This window comes from Lissotriton vulgaris, chromosome 5, assembly GCF_964263255.1.
Source record: "Lissotriton vulgaris chromosome 5, aLisVul1.2, whole genome shotgun sequence".
Taxonomy (NCBI): Eukaryota; Metazoa; Chordata; class Amphibia; order Caudata; family Salamandridae; genus Lissotriton; species Lissotriton vulgaris.
The window spans coordinates 1,758,765,808-1,758,786,743 of record NC_141693.1 but is presented as its reverse complement, the minus strand read 5'-3'; positions in this window follow the sequence as shown (position 1 = coordinate 1,758,786,743).

Here is a 20,936-nt window from a genome sequence, read left to right as displayed (position 1 = left end):
GCCGGTAATTGCTGAAGGTTCAGATTACGGCCTCTACTCTCCGGTGACTGTTCTCATCCAGATAGTGATGGTGCAGTTCTCCACGGCCAGGCTGCCGTGCAGTAATAGTGATACACAAATTGCCCTGAAGCATTCGAGAACGCACACGACAGCGCTCTTACCATCCGGTTTAAACTTGCAGCCTGACTTCCCACTTCACTTATGTTAATGTGCCAACGCGTTTCAAAGTTTCACCACTTCTTCTTCGGGGCTGCAAACAAACGACATCTGAGGCTTGTGTACAACATTGGGCTTTATTTCTATGCGTCATCAACCCACTGGGCGTGTCTTTACCACAAATTTCCATAGTGCCTCCTGGGATTTGAAATGCCAGCCACAAGCGTGATATGTTCACTGGAGGTCAGTTCAAATGTTCGTTTGTTATTATTTTTGGTTTTGCAATGTTTTTTACCTTGAGTAGGTTGTGAGGTGATCAGGCAGGCTCATTTGCATCAAGAACGCTGTGCCGGTAATTGCTGAAGGTTCAGATTACGGCCTCTACTCTCCGGTGACTGTTCTCATCCAGATAGTGATGGTGCAGTTCTCCACGGCCAGGCTGCCGTGCAGTAATAGTGATACACAAATTGCCCTGAAGCATTCGAGAACGCACACGACAGCGCTCTTACCATCCGGTTTAAACTTGCAGCCTGACTTCCCACTTCACTTATGTTAATGTGCCAACGCGTTTCAAAGTTTCACCACTTCTTCTTCGGGGCTGCAAACAAATGACATCTGAGGCTTGTGTACAACATTGGGCTTTATTTCTATGCGTCATCAACCCACTGGGCGTGTCTTTACCACAAATTTCCATAGTGCCTCCTGGGATTTGAAGTGCCACCCACAAGCGTGATATGTTCACTGGAGGTCAGTTCAAATGTTCGTTTGTTATTATTTTTGGTTTTGCAATGTTTTTTACCTTGAGTAGGTTGTGAGGTGATCAGGCAGGCTCATTTGCATCAAGAACGCTGTGCCGGTAATTGCTGAAGGTTCAGATTACGGCCTCTACTCTCCGGTGACTGTTCTCATCCAGATAGTGATGGTGCAGTTCTCCACGGCCAGGCTGCCGTGCAGTAATAGTGATACACAAATTGCCCTGAAGCATTCGAGAACGCACACGACAGCGCTCTTACCATCCGGTTTAAACTTGCAGCCTGACTTCCCACTTCACTTATGTTAATGTGCCAACGCGTTTCAAAGTTTCACCACTTCTTCTTCGGGGCTGCAAACAAACGACATCTGAGGCTTGTGTACAACATTGGGCTTTATTTCTATGCGTCATCAACCCACTGGGCGTGTCTTTACCACAAATTTCCATAGTGCCTCCTGGGATTTGAAGTGCCAGCCACAAGCGTGATATGTTCACTGGAGGTCAGTTCAAATGTTCGTTTGTTATTATTTTTGGTTTTGCAATGTTTTTTACCTTGAGTAGGTTGTGAGGTGATCAGGCAGGCTCATTTGCATCAAGAACGCTGTGCCGGTAATTGCTGAAGGTTCAGATTACGGCCTCTACTCTCCGGTGACTGTTCTCATCCAGATAGTGATGGTGCAGTTCTCCACGGCCAGGCTGCCGTGCAGTAATAGTGATACACAAATTGCCCTGAAGCATTCGAGAACGCACACGACAGCGCTCTTACCATCCGGTTTAAACTTGCAGCCTGACTTCCCACTTCACTTATGTTAATGTGCCAACGCGTTTCAAAGTTTCACCACTTCTTCTTCGGGGCTGCAAACAAACGACATCTGAGGCTTGTGTACAACATTGGGCTTTATTTCTATGCGTCATCAACCCACTGGGCGTGTCTTTACCACAAATTTCCATAGTGCCTCCTGGGATTTGAAGTGCCAGCCACAAGCGTGATATGTTCACTGGAGGTCAGTTCAAATGTTCGTTTGTTATTATTTTTGGTTTTGCAATGTTTTTTACCTTGAGTAGGTTGTGAGGTGATCAGGCAGGCTCATTTGCATCAAGAACGCTGTGCCGGTAATTGCTGAAGGTTCAGATTACGGCCTCTACTCTCCGGTGACTGTTCTCATCCAGATAGTGATGGTGCAGTTCTCCACGGCCAGGCTGCCGTGCAGTAATAGTGATACACAAATTGCCCTGAAGCATTCGAGAACGCACACGACAGCGCTCTTACCATCCGGTTTAAACTTGCAGCCTGACTTCCCACTTCACTTATGTTAATGTGCCAACGCGTTTCAAAGTTTCACCACTTCTTCTTCGGGGCTGCAAACAAACGACATCTGAGGCTTGTGTACAACATTGGGCTTTATTTCTATGCGTCATCAACCCACTGGGCGTGTCTTTACCACAAATTTCCATAGTGCCTCCTGGGATTTGAAGTGCCAGCCACAAGCGTGATATGTTCACTGGAGGTCAGTTCAAATGTTCGTTTGTTATTATTTTTGGTTTTGCAATGTTTTTTACCTTGAGTAGGTTGTGAGGTGATCAGGCAGGCTCATTTGCATCAAGAACGCTGTGCCGGTAATTGCTGAAGGTTCAGATTACGGCCTCTACTCTCCGGTGACTGTTCTCATCCAGATAGTGATGGTGCAGTTCTCCACGGCCAGGCTGCCGTGCAGTAATAGTGATACACAAATTGCCCTGAAGCATTCGAGAACGCACATGACAGCGCTCTTACCATCCGGTTTAAACTTGCAGCCTGACTTCCCACTTCACTTATGTTAATGTGCCAACGCGTTTCAAAGTTTCACCACTTCTTCTTCGGGGCTGCAAACAAACGACATCTGAGGCTTGTGTACAACATTGGGCTTTATTTCTATGCGTCATCAACCCACTGGGCGTGTCTTTACCACAAATTTCCATAGTGCCTCCTGGGATTTGAAGTGCCAGCCACAAGCGTGATATGTTCACTGGAGGTCAGTTCAAATGTTCGTTTGTTATTATTTTTGGTTTTGCAATGTTTTTTACCTTGAGTAGGTTGTGAGGTGATCAGGCAGGCTCATTTGCATCAAGAACGCTGTGCCGGTAATTGCTGAAGGTTCAGATTACGGCCTCTACTCTCCGGTGACTGTTCTCATCCAGATAGTGATGGTGCAGTTCTCCACGGCCAGGCTGCCGTGCAGTAATAGTGATACACAAATTGCCCTGAAGCATTCGAGAACGCACACGACAGCGCTCTTACCATCCGGTTTAAACTTGCAGCCTGACTTCCCACTTCACTTATGTTAATGTGCCAACGCGTTTCAAAGTTTCACCACTTCTTCTTCGGGGCTGCAAACAAACGACATCTGAGGCTTGTGTACACCATTGGGCTTTATTTCTATGCGTCATCAACCCACTGGGCGTGTCTTTACCACAAATTTCCATAGTGCCTCCTGGGATTTGAAGTGCCAGCCACAAGCGTGATATGTTCACTGGAGGTCAGTTCAAATGTTCGTTTGTTATTATTTTTGGTTTTGCAATGTTTTTTACCTTGAGTAGGTTGTGAGGTGATCAGGCAGGCTCATTTGCATCAAGAACGCTGTGCCGGTAATTGCTGAAGGTTCAGATTACGGCCTCTACTCTCCGGTGACTGTTCTCATCCAGATAGTGATGGTACAGTTCTCCACGGCCAGGCTGCCGTGCAGTAATAGTGATACACAAATTGCCCTGAAGCATTCGAGAACGCACACGACAGCGCTCTTACCATCCGGTTTAAACTTGCAGCCTGACTTCCCACTTCACTTATGTTAATGTGCCAACGCGTTTCAAAGTTTCACCACTTCTTCTTCGGGGCTGCAAACAAACGACATCTGAGGCTTGTGTACAACATTGGGCTTTATTTCTATGCGTCATCAACCCACTGGGCGTGTCTTTACCACAAATTTCCATAGTGCCTCCTGGGATTTGAAGTGCCAGCCACAAGCGTGATATGTTCACTGGAGGTCAGTTCAAATGTTCGTTTGTTATTATTTTTAGGTCTCGCCTGTCGATGCGCATGCGCATCGAGCAAGGCGAGAGTATTGGGACGTATCCGCTCTTTATCCACACTGCAAGGAATCGTGGCGATTCCTTGCAGTGCCCGTGACTTTTAAGCTCAATGCGCATGCGCATTGAGCTTAAAAGCGCGTGCACGTCCGTCTTTGTTTACCCGCTCCGCCCCCTCCCCTTCCCGCCGTGTCGCATTTCTCCTCCCCCCTCCCCTCTCCTCCGTCCGTCCGTCTTGTTTGTTTGTTTAATTTAACCCGCTCCGCCCCCTCCCCTTCCCGCCGTGTCGCATTTCTCCTCCCCCCTCCCCTCTCTTCCGTCCGTCCGTCTTGTTTTCTTTCTCTCCTGCCTCTTGTGTTTTTCTCCTTCACTGTTGCCTTTTCTCTCGCCGGCTCGCTGCTGCAGATACTTCTCCGTATGTACATTTCCTCCCTGTCTTATCTCTCCCTGCATGGTGCGCTCCTCACTGGCTCTGTCCCCTAATAAGCTTAATAGGCCGGCTTTATTTAATTATCAGTGATCGCGCTCTGTTCTTTCAGGCTCATAAAACACCTTGCGTGTTGGCGAAACACTCATCATATTGATCTGGCGCCACCGGGAAATTTATCTCTGCTGCCCCACGGGGCATAAATCCGCCTGCCTGGCCTCCAGTGTCAGGGCAGGTGGAAGGGGCGCCGCCGGTACTGTATATTGAGCCCTCACTGCGGATTTGCCAGGACAGCGCTCCGTGTCCCCTCCACGGGCCCCTCCGTGGTCACGGATCGGTACCTCCCAAGGCATCGCTTCCATGTCCGTCCCCGCTACACCCCAGCAACCGCCTCCCCCTTGGCAACGCAGCCCGGGCGCGAAGGCATGCATGGCAGGAGTCAGTCAAGTGCTCAGCACTTCTTCTGTAATAGAGCCGGCCCTGCTCCTGGGGTGAGAGGAAGCCCCCCTGTTTCCCCATCATATTGTTCCCAGCGCCTCGGTTGTTGTGCCCGGCCCACTTCCTGCTCGGCTGGAGGACGGGAGGCCGCGTGGGACATTCCTTGCTGCTAGACCCCTTAATTGCCCTCTTGGACCATGACATGCTTCCTCCCTCCTCCCTACTTAAAGAAATGCTCACGATCGGTACCCACCCCGGGAGTGCACAAAACCTTTCCCCTACATGTCCGGCTTCTTGTCTCTATGAGCATGCGCCGTGCGAGGGGGAAGGTGTGCATCCAGAGTGGCCTGTCTGGACTTATTTATATACTTGTGCAGGATATCCTTGTCTTACCAATTCCTTTACTCTGCCAACCCCTTTTTCCTACCACTTACCCCTTACGCCGGGTCTTCTGTGGCTGCCTGCGTTGGTGCCCCATCCCCCCATCCCTTTGGCGCCCTTCACTCACCCTCACCCTCAACTCCTCACTCACCCTCAACCCCTCACCCTCACCCTCACTCACCCTCAACCCCTCACCCTCAACCCCTCACTCACCCTCACTCTCACTCCTCACTCCCCCTCACCCTCACTCACCCTCAACCCCTCACCCTCACTCACCCTCAACCCCTCACCCTCACTCACCCTCACTCACCCTCAACCCCTCACCCTCAACCCCTCACTCACCCTCACCCTCACTCACCCTCACTCACCCTCAACCCCTCACCCTCACTCTCACTCACCCTCACTCACCCTCACTCACCCTCACTCACCCTCAACCCCTCACTCACCCTCACTCTCACTCATCCTCACTCACCCTCAACCCCTCACCCTCACCCTCACTCACCCTCAATCCCTCACCCTAACTCACCCTCACCCTCACTCACCCTCAACCCCTCACTCACCCTCACTCACCCTCAACCCCTCAACATCAACCCCTCACCCTCACTCACCCTCACCCTCACTCACCCTCACTCACCCTCACCCTCACTCACCCTCACTCACCCTCACCCTCACTCACCCTCACCCTCACTCACCCTCACCCTCACTCACCCTCACTCACCCTCACCCTCACTCACCCTCACCCTCACTCACTCTCACCCTCACTCACCCTCACTCTCACTCACCCTCACTCACCCTCACTCACCCTCACTCTCACTCACCCTCAACCCCTCACCCTCACTCACCCTCAACCCCTCACTCACCCTCACTCACCCTCACCCACCCTCACCCTCACTCACCCTCACTCACCCTCAACCCCTCACCCTCACACAGTGCAATAGGTCTCGGAGCATTTGAGTTAGAGCTTTTAGAAATGTTTATGGCTTTTTTTTTTAATTCTTTAGCATTGGCTACAGGAAACAAAAATGCTAAAGATTTACAAAAAAACCCATGAACAATTCTAAAAGCACTAACTCTAATGCTGCGAGACCTATTGCATTTCCAATGCTTGTTGGTTTTGCAATGTTTTTTACCTTGAGTAGGTTGTGAGGTGATCAGGCAGGCTCATTTGCATCAAGAACGCTGTGCCTGTAATTGCTGAAGGTTCAGATTACGGCCTCTACTCTCCGGTGACTGTTCTCATCCAGATAGTGATGGTGCAGTTCTCCACGGCCAGGCTGCCGTGCAGTAATAGTGATACACAAATTGCCCTGAAGCATTCGAGAACGCACACGACAGCGCTCTTACCATCCGGTTTAAACTTGCAGCCTGACTTCCCACTTCACTTATGTTAATGTGCCAACGCGTTTCAAAGTTTCACCACTTCTTCTTCGGGGCTGCAAAGAAACGACATCTGAGGCTTGTGTACAACATTGGGCTTTATTTCTATGCGTCATCAACCCACTGGGCGTGTCTTTACCACAAATTTCCATAGTGCCTCCTGGGATTTGAAGTGCCAGCCACAAGCGTGATATGTTCACTGGAGGTCAGTTCAAATGTTCGTTTGTTATTATTTTTGGTTTTGCAATGTTTTTTACCTTGAGTAGGTTGTGAGGTGATCAGGCAGGCTCATTTGCATCAAGAACGCTGTGCCGGTAATTGCTGAAGGTTCAGATTACGGCCTCTACTCTCCGGTGACTGTTCTCATCCAGATAGTGATGGTGCAGTTCTCCACGGCCAGGCTGCCGTGCAGTAATAGTGATACACAAATTGCCCTGAAGCATTCGAGAACGCACACGACAGCGCTCTTACCATCCGGTTTAAACTTGCAGCCTGACTTCCCACTTCACTTATGTTAATGTGCCAACGCGTTTCAAAGTTTCACCACTTCTTCTTCGGGGCTGCAAACAAACGACATCTGAGGCTTGTGTACAACATTGGGCTTTATTTCTATGCGTCATCAACCCACTGGGCGTGTCTTTACCACAAATTTCCATAGTGCCTCCTGGGATTTGAAGTGCCAGCCACAAGCGTGATATGTTCACTGGAGGTCACAACCTACTCAAGGTAAAAAACATTGCAAAACCAAAAATAATAACAAACGAACATTTGAACTGACCTCCAGTGAACATATCACGCTTGTGGCTGGCACTTCAAATCCCAGGAGGCACTATGGAAATTTGTGGTAAAGACACGCCCAGTGGGTTGATGACGCATAGAAATAAAGCCCAATGTTGTACACAAGCCTCAGATGTCGTTTGTTTGCAGCCCCGAAGAAGAAGTGGTGAAACTTTGAAACGCGTTGGCACATTAACATAAGTGAAGTGGGAAGTCAGGCTGCAAGTTTAAACCGGATGGTAAGAGCGCTGTCGTGTGCGTTCTCGAATGCTTCAGGGCAATTTGTGTATCACTATTACTGCACGGCAGCCTGGCCGTGGAGAACTGCACCATCACTATCTGGATGAGAACAGTCATCGGAGAGTAGAGGCCGTAATCTGAACCTTCAGCAATTACCGGCACAGCGTTCTTGATGCAAATGAGCCTGCCTGATCACCTCACAACCTACTCAAGGTAAAAAACATTGCAAAACCAAAAATAATAACAAACGAACATTTGAACTGACCTCCAGTGAACATATCACGCTTGTGGCTGGCACTTCAAATCCCAGGAGGCACTATGGAAATTTGTGGTAAAGACACGCCCAGTGGGTTGATGACGCATAGAAATAAAGCCCAATGTTGTACACAAGCCTCAGATGTCGTTTGTTTGCAGCCCCGAAGAAGAAGTGGTGAAACTTTGAAACGCGTTGGCACATTAACATAAGTGAAGTGGGAAGTCAGGCTGCAAGTTTAAACCGGATGGTAAGAGCGCTGTCGTGTGCGTTCTCGAATGCTTCAGGGCAATTTGTGTATCACTATTACTGCACGGCAGCCTGGCCGTGGAGAACTGCACCATCACTATCTGGATGAGAACAGTCACCGGAGAGTAGAGGCCGTAATCTGAACCTTCAGCAATTACCGGCACAGCGTTCTTGATGCAAATGAGCCTGCCTGATCACCTCACAACCTACTCAAGGTAAAAAACATTGCAAAACCAAAAATAATAACAAACGAACATTTGAACTGACCTCCAGTGAACATATCACGCTTGTGGCTGGCACTTCAAATCCCAGGAGGCACTATGGAAATTTGTGGTAAAGACACGCCCAGTGGGTTGATGACGCATAGAAATAAAGCCCAATGTTGTACACAAGCCTCAGATGTCGTTTGTTTGCAGCCCCGAAGAAGAAGTGGTGAAACTTTGAAACGCGTTGGCACATTAACATAAGTGAAGTGGGAAGTCAGGCTGCAAGTTTAAACCGGATGGTAAGAGCGCTGTCGTGTGCGTTCTCGAATGCTTCAGGGCAATTTGTGTATCAATATATATATATATATATATATATATATATATATATATATATATATATATATATATATATATATATAAAATTCATTTATACCATTTTTATAATTCATGAGCATTTTAGTAAAAGTGTAAACTAGCTGAAATGTTAATAGCCCATCAATAAATATCTAATCGCAGAGGTGATACTGTGAAAAACGGCCAAGTAGCTGGGGTAGGGTGGGCCTGGGGGCGAGAAAATCACCTTGTCTCCAAGTGCCTCTGCTTCTTTTTTGCCTCACAAAAATAGTTACTTGAAACCTGATTAACACCAGGAATATATTCGATTTAAAAAATGATAGTTTACAGTTTCATTCCTTGTCTAAGCTCACAAAGCACTGGGGCCTCCAGAAGGTCGGCTAGTGAGTAATAGAAGACTTTTCTTTGTTTTTGAAAGTCGAATTCAGAGCTCTTCTTATGTGCTTTCTAAAGGCCAGTACTTCGGCATCGCTGCTGGTACTGGGCCGCTGCTGGGACATGCAGCCTATTCTAAGAATTGCTCGCCAGAAACGCGTGGGGGTTTTGCTATAATTCAACTTTTGTCATGGTTACATCTTCGCATTTTAGTGAAACCATTACAGGATATTAAATATGCATGAAATGTGGAAGAAAAGAGCAATATAAAAACTCCCCGTGCGTGCAGCGAGAGGTTAAACACCACGTTGAACATTTGCAAAGACCGGTACTCTCCAGTCGTGGCCGGCATGACGGGCGAGTGGGGGGAGAGTGGGTGGAATTGGGGTCGTTTGGGGGGAATGGGGAGGCAGGAGGGGTTTATTTAATTAGAAAATATATATAAAGTAAAACTTAACTTACCATCCTGCGCCGCTGCCACCTCAGGTTCTGGATGGGTCCGACTCCTGACTCCCGCCGTCCCGACTTTTCCAATTCCTGCATCGTCATCAGCCAGGAAAGGCAGCCTCCCTCCCTCCCGCCAATCACAACGCTAAAATGGCAGCGTTGTGATTGGTGAGGCGCATCGGAGCGCGCCCCACCTGGGCCATTTTTTCTATGTAGTATGCTACATGCAGCAGGCTACATAGAGAACAAGCATTTGCAATGCAATAGGTCTCGCATGTTCACAGGTTTAAGCTATTGGCATTGTAAACAACAATGCCTTTTATTTATGTTTTAAAAACTAAAACAAAAATAAAAGGCTTTGTTATTTCCAATGTCAATAGCTCAAACTGGCGTAAATGTGAGACCTATTGCATTGCAAATGTTTGTTCTGCATTGTGTTAGGATCAGCATTTCTCCATCCCAGTCTTACTACTGTGTGTTTGTCCTGAAATGGTGTCTGTGTGCCTGTGAGTAAAGCAGCAGGACCCTCTCCCAGCCTTCCCCCTTTGGATGTCTGGTGGAGTCTGCAAATCTCCAAAGCAAGGCAAGCCTGCTCTGCACATGAAGGCCTGCGCCCCTGCCCAGAAAGTACCCATGGCACCTAAACACCATGCAGGGACAGAGCTAGGGCGGAGAGGTACTGTGAGGCTCTGAGGTAACCTAAACCAATGAGATGAGGGGAGGTGAATAAAGTGCCATGAGCAGACACAACGAGTTGGGGCCTATTGAAAATATCATATGAAGAGGCAGCGTGAGGAACCGGATACAGTGGGTTCTAGCAATGGACATCATTTACTCCTTGAAGCCGCCTGAGCAGCTAGATACATTGAAGCAGGGTGGTAGAGAGGTATAGAAGGCACACCACCAAGCGCAAAGTTAGCGCTTGGTGGCTAGGGGCCGAGCATCACATCAACTGGTTTGACTATCGGCTTCATTTTCCAAGCTTAGACCAAGCAATAGCCTTCTGTTCACACCTGCCATTTGCTGAAGTGGACACTCGTCAACGTACCCATAATTGTGTTATAAGTGAGCGTCAGCACAGGAATCACTGCCGAAGCTGTGTTCTCGTGAGTTCCCAGTCGTACCCAGCAGAAACAGTCCATAGTGCGAGGAGCTTGGGACACATTTGTGAGACAATAAGCTTGGATACATCATGGACACTAAGAAAGTTGAGGAGACTCCACTGTCGAGGTCTCTGCCCGCCAGCATTCAACTCCGATCGAAACGTTACAGCGTACATTAAATATTAATGCAACACCTGCTCTATGCCCTGATGTATTTTCAATTATACATTCTGTACACGATGGTAACTGACATGGAGAAGTGTGACTCAAGTGGTTGGAGCGGCAGACCCTGATGCAGAGGTCTGACCTGGACCAGGGTTCAATTCCCCGCCTCGGCGGGTCTTGGGCTCAAATTTCTCCAGACCTGACAATTCTCGCCTTGGTGCCTATTCCAATCATGGAGTCCCACTCTGTAACTCCGGGCAATAGCTTGCTTAATCTCCACAACGGCCCCTCGCAGTGGGATGCCTGGCTTTCTCCTTGGGGATGCCCAGTAATGGGTTATCTCGCAGGGGAATACCAGGATGGTGTCTCGAAGCAAGCGCTGGGACGCTTTTGGGCAGCCATGCGCTATACAAATCAAATTTCATTTCATTTCAACTGACATCACTGTTTTGTAATGACACGCAAAAAATTATGCTTGATGATTCGACTAATTCCTTCTAGCTTCACTTCGAACCTTTGCTCTTCCGCTGCTGTTTTTTAAGCAGGCGTTTTTGTCCTTGCAGCCAACTAACAAAAATGGCGTCCGTGAAGCAGCCTATTAATTGCACAATTTTTTTGGGTTAGGATGCCATGGGAACAAGGCCAGGAGTTGTGTGCGTACGCGCGCTAAAAGGACATTTAAAAAAGCACACAAAGTGGTGCGCATGCATGCGGCAAAAGTAAAAGCAGCTGCAGCATCCGGCGAGTGTAAGGGTGCTCGTGAGTGATGCACTTAATGAGCCATGAAGAGGAAAGCCAGATGCACCTGTGCCCTTAACATTGTGCGTAACAGCACACTTTAGGCCACACAAAACGCACGTGGTGAGCTTTTTGAAGCCCACTTACTAAAAGTCTCGCCAGTGCAGTGCATGCACCGGCTCAGGAGAGACCTAAAAAGGGAGAGTGGGCGGTCCAGCTCAAGGGCAGGTGGGGAATGGCTTGCCCACTGTTCTGCGTACTGACTGTTTGGTCGGCCAGCCACTCCACCCTGCCCTCGAGCAGGACTGCCCTCTCCCAACCAGGCACTTCTGCTTTCTCACCGTGCGAGAAGGCAAAAACTTAAAATAGTAGTTATTACCATTTATGTTTCTGCCTTCTCGCACTGCGTGAAAGCAGTGGGGCAACGCCCCCGCTCCCCAATGGGGGAGCCACCACTGATGGGAACGTCCAAGCAGCCCCCAGGGTACGTCCCCTTGGAGCTAAGTAATGCAAAGCAGCGCTATACGCTGCTCTGTGCTACTTTAGAGTAAATTAGTTTTAAAAGATTTTGCATTGTTTTGTGGCACTTTTGTGACGCAAACACTGTGTTAAATCTTAGTAAATAGACCTCATATGTTTTATCTAAGACAAGAGAGTAGAAACCGCTACATAAGATAAGGATAGCATAAGGGAAGTGGCAGAGCATGTTGTATTGAATTGTATTGTGTAGCATTTGTAGCTGAATTGTCTACCCACACTGATAGCAAGCGACACCATGTAGAATGTATTTTTCAAGGGTGTCATTGTTTTGAGTCAAACTGGGTAGTGTTTTCATATCATGTGTGATGACCACTGAGGTGTGGTTATTGTGCTATGAGATGCAGCGCATAGCGGTATGTTGTGTAAGGGTATGTGGAAGATGGACATGTCAATTATAATTATAATAAGGACAAACCATCTGAGCTACAGGAAGAGTAGGATACTGTGCACCTGCACACTAAAAAGTGGGGAAAGGGACAATCAGAGAAGGCCCAATAATCCATACAGCAACATGCACCAGGCAGAGATTCTGTCACGAGTATAAGGATACCCAAAGGGAAAGGGGGTGAATTGGTGACCTAAGCAGTAACCATTCACCATATTATTTATTTATTTATTTATTTAAAGGTAGAGACACTTTCTACTGCTGAACAAAGACACTCTGAGAAGGAGGAAGGATATGGAGCAGCAATCAAGACTTACAACATGAGCAAAAACTACAAAAACTATTTAAAGACCCAGATTTCACACCCACTCCTGCTAGGTCGAAGGCAGTCAAAGTTTTGAGTAGGGGCCCGAGCGCCAACTCCCTCCACCCCCCCACCACTGCCCCTCCCCGCTAGGAAAGGATCTCTAAGGTGTATGAGGACCAGTCAGACAAGCCCTAGTCAGGTCGTAGCTCAGACCCCAATCACATTGGCACCCTGATCCTGCACATGCAATGGTGAGAGCTGAGGAGCGTGGTTGGTTGCTGCTGTGACAGAGCAAGAGCGCATCAGTTTGCCTTGTGTTACCCTGCAACCCTCATCCCGCCATGCTTGGCTAATACTTTTCTTGGGTTCCCAAGACCCTTGTTCTTTATAGTTTACATAATAAGGCATCCCTCCTGAACTTCCAGAATTTCTTCCCAGACCAACTTCTCCTTTCATTATTAGTAGGGAATAACATTTCAGTGGACAAAAGAGACAATGTGGTGAAAGGAGTGGAGACTCACCCTGCTTCCATTATTCCGGCTGGGACCGCCGCATGGTACCCATTTGACAGTTCTCCATTAGTTTTTATTATTAACCTTATCCCAGTTCTTGGATCTGGAGCAGATTTTGGGATAGTTGTAACAGAACGACTATAGGGCTACAGAGTGGCCAATTTACCTGGACAGTGGAAACCTTCTTTGTCGTGTGGGTGGGTGGGGGGGAGGGTGGTTTTGCGTTTTACAAAATGGGAATGTTGGCTGAATGATTAGAAGAAGCACCAGCACAGTATTGTCTTTTTGGACTTTTTCATATTGTTACTGGCAGTGGGGTCGTGTGGTGAAAGACGAGAGAACAGGCAGGTGTCTTTTGTCATAGACCATGAGGCAGTGGTGGAGGTGAACAAAAAGCAGTCAGTTACTACTTGTTACATCCTGTGACTGCTAAGAAACTTAGGGTCTCATTTAAAATATTTTGACACACAGCAGCGCAGCAAGCGTTCCTACTGCGCTGCAGTGTGTCAAAATAAAAGGTCAGGACTGTGCCGTATCTAGAAACAGCAGCCGTGCGCCAGCGCAGACACCTGTTTGTCATTTTGCAAGGGTGCCTACGCTGAGGAGATGATTATTTTTGTGCGGGAAGAGACACCTTCCGGCACAAAAACAATCATTAAAGGCATTTTCCACTTTCTATGCGTGCTGCAGAATGCAGCATGCATAGAAGGAAGACAAAATGAGGAGAAATAAAATATTTTCTTCTTGTTACGTCTCCTTACTCTTCAGGCGTAGGATTCTGGTACATTCCGAGGTTTACAAAATGTTGTAAATCTTTGAACGCGTCAAGTTCCAATGATCTTGCATGGAAACACCCACAGCAACACCCATGGAATGGTCCTTTCACGCAGAATTATGCGTATGTGCAAAAGGGAAACAAGGCCATGAAAAGTCACGCAGGGTGAATTTACATGGCCTTGTAAATATGGGGAAGCCCACTGCGCTGCCGGTGCATCAATAAGTGATGCACCGGCGGTGCAACGGGCTTGCAAATAAGCCCCCTAGTGTCATGGTTTCTGTGATTGAGCATGGTGACACATTGACACATTACACCTACTAGGGCTGGATGATGGTCTTGATGACACACAGTCTCAGTTTCAGTAGTTGAGATTCCATCATGGATGGCATGGACGCAGCTGTGATCCCTGACTTGATACTTGTGACCCCGGACACTGCCTTTGGGACCACTGGCCTGAGAGATCACAAAGGTAGTGGCAAGAACTGAAGAAAAATGTAGCTCATATAAGAACCCTGTTTACTTTTGTTGCTCGTCAAAAACTGGGACGCTTTAATTCATTTGTTGTTTCTTCAGTGTCTGTAGAATGGATTTTACAGGGTACACAAGGCAGCCACTGATAGAACCAGTGGGGTCACCTAAAACACCTACAAAGTCGAATCATGTGTGTATGTGTTTTGTTTTTTTACATATCTATGTATAGATCTATGTGTGTATATATATATATATATATATATATATATATATACACATATATATATATATATATGTATCTGTCTGTATATATATATCTATACTACTATTATAAAGAGGGAACACAAACCTTTGAGCCAGGTAAACTACAAAAGTAATGCACCAATCACTACACCCAATTCACCATTTGAAAGGGGAGATGTGGCAGACAGACATAGGCTATAGATATGTACACCATATACATAAAAAAGCAAAAACGCCAAAAGTGGTAAAGTAGTCCCTTGGGGGCGTGGCCGTGGGCGTCTCAAACAACAAATGTGGGCGTTTACAGGGCCTGGCCAAGTGCAAATAACAAACATAGGCCAAGCGACTTCACAACACACTTACATATGCACATATAGAGCGGAAATGCGCTTTCACTGAATTTAGAACGCACAATATGCAGATATAGAGCGGAAATGCGCTTTCAATGAATTTCTAACAAACATTTGCAAATACCAACACAAACAGCGGAAATGCGCTTTCAATGAATTTAAATTTTATTTATTTAGTATATTTATAGAGCGCATACCTGTCACCCAGAGGGCATCCTGGCGCTTAACACCAATATACAAAAACAGCAGAGGTGCGCGCTATAAGAAATATGCACACATTTGTTGCAGTTACCCAGACAACATTGACGCCTTCGCATTAAAAACCGGGCGGGCCTTATATCGACGAGGAGTGTCAAATGACGCCACACAGGGGGCCGGATTAATCGCATACTACACCAATCACAACGCACTAAAGAAAACACACACACGACTTCGGCTTACCAAAAAAAAAAGTCTTTAACCATTATCCATTGACCAACGACGTTACAGGGGGGTAAACACAAACAAAAAAAGCCGACATTTCTTAACGGAGAAACGCAATGGACTGCGCATTCACGAGACTTTCCTCACATCTGAAACACAAGATGAAACGCTTACAATAAGACATACGAATAACGAAAATAACACAACTGCCCATAATCACTCGAGCACTGCCAGGACTTCACCACACAATTGACAAAAAGAAAGGGAAACTTCTTTGAAGGGATACAAAAACGAACACACAGAGAGAGCCTTCGAAAGAAAAAAAAACATTGAACAGGTGACACAACACTTTCGTCACATCTTGCGGACAACATAAAATAAGGAAAACAATACATACAAATTAAAAAAATAACAAAAGTGGGTCAAATCAGTTGAACAGGGCCAGGACTTGCACAGACAACTCTTCTCTGGGGCGGGCGGGGGCCCTGAAGCAGCCTTTTGCTCCCGGACAACGTCGGGTCGGGCTGCTAGTATATATATATATCTATGTGCACATAACTACCTATCTGTATATATACATTTGTAGATTAATAAACTAACACAAAAGGTTTCTAAAGCAGATATAAGCTGCAAATATATATGTTTTGTACCATATATCTGTAAATATATATTCACAGAAAAAAACAAAGGTTACAGGGACATTATTGTTAGGCTGACATTTCACTCGTACAAAACCTGAGCTAACTATAACTCGTGCCCCCGCAAAGCCCTACTTATGACCTCACATATTACATCCCTCATGACATGGTTAGTGACATTACTGATGAAGAGTCAAATGAAATCATTTATGATATCAGTGATGACATCATCAAGTGATTGTGAGTGTTTTTTAAACGTTTGAGTGTTAAATATATATACCAAGGTGTATTGTTGAATCAGTGGATGTGTAAGTGACTGTATGGATGACCCAGTGAGTGCATGACTGACTGTATAAGTGAGTTATTAGGTGTCAGAGTGAATTTATGGGTGAGTGACTGATTGTGTGAATGTGTATATCTGTCAGTTGAAGTCTAAGTAGGTGTATGAACGTGTCAGTGGGTACGTGAATGGCTTTGGGGTGATTGATTGCTTGTCTGACTACATCTATGGTTGTCTGGGTGTCTGTGGGTGAGAAGGTGTGTAACTACCTGTATGGATCAGTGAGTGGTTGAGTCAGTGGCTGTATGGTATACTGTTGCATGTATGAGAAGTTGTATGGGTGAGTGAGAGTCTGTATGACTGTGTCTTTTACTGAGAGCATTTGTCAGCATGGGTGAGTAACTAAGTATGTGAAAGGCAGTATATGTGAATGATGGGGTATATGAGTGACTATATGCATGAGTAGGTGAATGTGAAAGTGGCTATATGGATGAGTGCATGATTCTGTCAGTGACTGTATAGCTGAGTGAGTATGTGTTACTATTAGTATAAGTAAGTAAGTGGGTGGGTGAGTACATGACTGGGTGAGTAAGTGGCTGCATGATTGACTGTATGGATGAGTGTCAAGGTGTGTGAGTAGTTCAATGGGTGACTCACTCAGTGTGTGAGCACCTGTATAGCTGTATGAGTGTATATGTCAATGGCTGTATTAGTGAGTGAGTTGGTCCATGAGTGGCAGTATGGGTGAGCGAGTGGATGTGTTTGTAGATCAATTAATCAGCGAGTGGGTGTGTAAGTACTGGTATGGCTTTGTAAAGTCAGGTTTGTAAATGGTTGTGTGGAAGTGGCTGTGGATGTATAAAAGATTCTAAAGGTGTGAGTGGGTGCATCAGCGATGCTGTGGATGATGTCATCACTAATGTCATCAGTAATGTAATTTAAGATTTCATCAGTAATGTCATCAGTGATGTCACTGACCATGTCATGAGTGATGTAATGTGTGAGGTCATAAGCATTACATTGCGGGGGGGGGCAAGATATAGTTAGCTGAGCTAACTATAACAGCTGAATTTTTCTGGTTTTGTACTAGTGAAATGTAATCTTAACTAATAACATCCTTGTTACCTTTGTTGTTTTCTGTTAATTTCTAAGGTTTTTTAAATGCTAATTCCTAAGCATAACGTCTCTGAAACCTGTGTTTTTTTTCACTGAATTTCTAAGGTTTTTTAAATGCTAATTCCTAACTTTAACTTCCCTGTAACCATTGTTTTTTTCTGTGAATTTCTTAGTTTTTTCAAGTAGTAGTCGCATTTGCAGAGTGGTGGAGAAACAGGGCTGGGACTCCGACCAGCTCTCGGGAATTCCGTTGCATAGGACTTACAGGATATACCAGGAGGGCTTCTTGAACTCCAGGGTCCCTCAGAGGTAAAGTGGACTTCATCCCCCCACCCCTAGTGCACCAGGAGGTGCGTTTGCAGAGTGGTGGGGTTAGGGGCCAACTAACCTCCCTATTACCTCCAGTAAGCCTCACACAGTGGGATTGTTGAGAGTGGTCGAAGGCCACTCCCTCTTTCTCCACCACTATGCAAACGCACCTCCTTGCATGCTCCTGGTTGGTGGTTTAAGTCCCCTTGCCTCTTGAGGGTCACTGGGGGACAACTAGCCCTACTGTTACCTCTAGTAAGCCCCACACAGCTGGATTGCTGAGAGGTGGTCAGAGGCCATGCTCCCTTACTCCACCACTCTGCAAACGCACCTCCTGGAGCACTGCTCCTATATATATATATGTGTATAATCTGGATGGCAATCATTTTGCATACTGTAAGCTGAAAAGGCTGCTTGGATGGAGCATCCTCCAGAGAAGGCATTCCGATTCTGCAAAATTTCCCAGACAAAAGTGGGTGGCATCATTTGCTATGTCAGGTTGAAATAAGGGACGTACAAACAACTACCTCACTAGCAGGATCATACAGAACTGCATTATTTTTTAAGGCATTCAGTAACCACAGGGTCCCCTGATCTCAACTTAAGTCCACCCAAGACAAAGTCTCCAATGTCAGTTTTCTATGCAAGCCTGAGAATGTAATCCAACTAACCATTTGGTCAATCTTTTGTCCAAATCTGATCTCTCTCTACATGGCATACTTGGGGAAAGAGCTAAGAAAGCCTTCATTTAAGGAATATTAATATTGTTACTTCCAGCAGTAGCTCTGGCAAAGGGCAGGTTCTGTTCCCAACTGAGAACAGCACCCCCAAGAGATACTCTGCTGGAGATCACACGTAGTCTGGGATCCAATTGTGGGCGACACAATTAAGAGCTGGTGAGAAGGGTGGCAGAGGGGGTGGGATGTCGGGAGCACAAGAGTGGTGGGGGGCACAGAGGTGGTAATATTTTAAAAATAAAAAACCCACTTACCATAACCTGCCGGCCGCCTACTGCATTGCATCACGCCACTGTGAACTTCTTGTCCCAGCAGGTACTGCGGCAGCATCACAGACTCCCCGTGCAATCCCTGTGCTGCTCTTCTATGAGAGCAGTGTGAGGATCAGGGAGTGTGTGGGGTTTCTCCAGCTCGGCTGCTCAATACAGTAGGTCTGGAAAAACGTAGGTGCGTATGTTGTTTGGCCGGCCTGAGACAGCTGGCCAAACGCACTTTATTTTTTCCCCGGAGTTTTAAATAGCGCAATCTTGACCCAAAGGTATCAGAGCACTTTACATGAGCACCAGTTGCGTTACACACAGTCACATTCATTTTTGTTGGGCGTGGGGAGATTAGTGATTTCCCTAGAATCACAAGATGTTGAGCGTCCCTGCCGAGACACATATGTGCACTTAGAAGTACATATAGCACTCCTCCTCCCACCCCATGCATCGGCCCCTTCCTGCATATGCCTGCACAGAGCCGGCAAGTAGAAAATAAAACAACAGTAAAATATATTTTTATATTTCACTTGCTGGCTTTGAGCCAGTAGGGCGGTGCTCCTCCGCCATTGCAGAGAAGCCGCCCCTGCTGGGATCTAAGAAAATATAGCCTGGCCATAAATCATTTGGTGCAACAAGCACCCTGCCCTGCACATTAGGTTGTCACTATTACAGAAACAGGAGTGGCTGCTTTTTGCGGCTTTATGTAGCAATTTTCCTATGAATTAGACATCGGGTGAGCACGCCCAATCTGATTGTTCAAGCTGTCTGTGCTTGGGTTTCGCAGGAAATCTCTGCAATACTTTATTTCAACTCTCTCAACCCTACAACTCTTTTACAGAAACAACAACTGGATTCTGATCACCGACTGGGTCACCAGGGTGACCATATTAATGGCATTATAGCATCTGAATCTTAAGAAGGAATACAATCAATTTAGTGCTGCGGTTCGTGGGAGAAAACCCAGTCACTGGTGACTGAATGATGAAAACAAACAATAGGACTAGTCTGCTAAGCTGGCAACAGCTTTGGTTTGTCCTAACTAAGGGGGTCATTAGGATGGCGGACGGACCTGCGTCCGTCCGCCACCCCCGAGGTGGAGGGACCGTCCGCAAGGGCAGCGGCGGTCCCTCCATGTCAATTAGGATGTGACTCCCACCCTGGCGGTCACATCCTGTATCTTTAACATTGCGGTGGGTGCTGCTTCAAGCAGCACCCGCCGCAATGTTAAAAATGCATGCATTGCATTTGCATGCACAAAGCGGCAGGCTCCACGCGGTGCCTGCCGCTTTGTGCATGCAAATGCAGGGGGGTACCATAGGTACCCCCCATGTGCACCCCCAACCCCCTTCACCCAGGGGGCCCACCACAAGCAAAGGTCCACATGCTTTTCCACGGCAGAAAAAACGCAGCGGAAAAGCATGTTTACACATGCTTCCTAATTTGGATGGCGGTGTCTTGCAGACACCGCCACCAAATAGCAGGCCACACCCCGCGGATCAGTGGCGGATGGACCTGCCGTCCGCCGCTGATCCTACCGCCATCCTGATCTGGTTGGTGGTGTTCACAGGGACCGCGGAGGTGAATCCGCATCCTCCGGGCCGTTGGTGGCTTCAACCGGCCCCGAGGATGCGGATTCGCCGCCATCCTAAATGAGCACAAAGTGCCATTGGGTTCAAGTGCTTGGATGAATTCGGCTTAGATTTGGGGCAGGTAAAGGAAGTTTTATACTCATGAGGTAACAATCAAGGGCTTTGTGCAGGAATGAATGTTTAGCCGGAGCGAAGGTAGTGCACTGGGACCTTATGTCCTATGTGGTACTTAGTCTGAGCACAGTTTTGAGTAACAGTTAATTTGTTTATTGAGAATGCGTTTATCAAGTTTTAACTGTTTATCAGCAAGACCTCTGTATTTGTTTCTTTAGTCCAGAGCCAGAGCTGAAGCCCCCCTTTCTGCCCTTTTTTTGGCATTTTGGGGCTGGTGCTGAAGTGATAAAGAGTTTGGTACTGGAGATAGACAGGGGGAAGCATATATGAGGTTCATTTCTGAAATCACAAAGAGGTGAACGGCCTCGATTTGCTTGTTTT